Genomic DNA, 681 nt, shown 5'->3' with positions numbered 1-681 from the left:
ATCTGCCTGACATTAGCCATGCCTATTATGCTATATTTTAGTGTTCTTCTCATTTAATCAGGGAGTTGACCAAGAAGCATATGGAGAAAGCTTTCATGACACTCTGTGGGTGGCAGAGTTTGGAAGGATACTGTGGAAGAATATAATTCATGTCGTTAGCATTTTTTCAAAAGAATTCTCAGGCATTGAGACGTATACATACCAATTATGTGCACTCCTTCAGTGCTTCCAAGCTGTCATTATTTGGCCTTAACTGGTAATGTAAACAGGGAAATACATGCTTGTTAGGTTTTCTGATTATCATAACTCATCTGAATGTGTTTTTTCTTCATAATCACTTGAAGTTGACACCTGAAGTCAAACTTAGAACTGCTGCAAGTGACAGCGACATAAATAGATATAGTCTCACTTTCAATTACTTAGAAATTACCACTGGTGAAATATTATATCTGTTTTCTCACCAGTATTATTGACTTTAGTTTTGGCCCTCAGGGTGTACATTTGATTTGGAATTCATTCTGAGCTACATATCAAGGATATTTGCAATTTAGCAACATATGTGGCATCTACTAGAGTGTTATTGCTTTCTGCTACAGGTAAAAGAGAAAAATAGTCATTGCAATAGTAAACGGTAAATTTGCTGATCGCTATAAAACCTGAAGAGCAAAAATTTGAAGATAA

The sequence above is a fragment of the Manacus candei genome, unplaced genomic scaffold, assembly GCF_025592945.1.
Source record: "Manacus candei isolate 608988 ecotype Guabito, Panama unplaced genomic scaffold, ASM2559294v1 h1tg000041l, whole genome shotgun sequence".
NCBI classification, from domain to species: domain Eukaryota; kingdom Metazoa; phylum Chordata; class Aves; order Passeriformes; family Pipridae; genus Manacus; species Manacus candei.
This window is presented reverse-complemented; position numbering follows the sequence as displayed.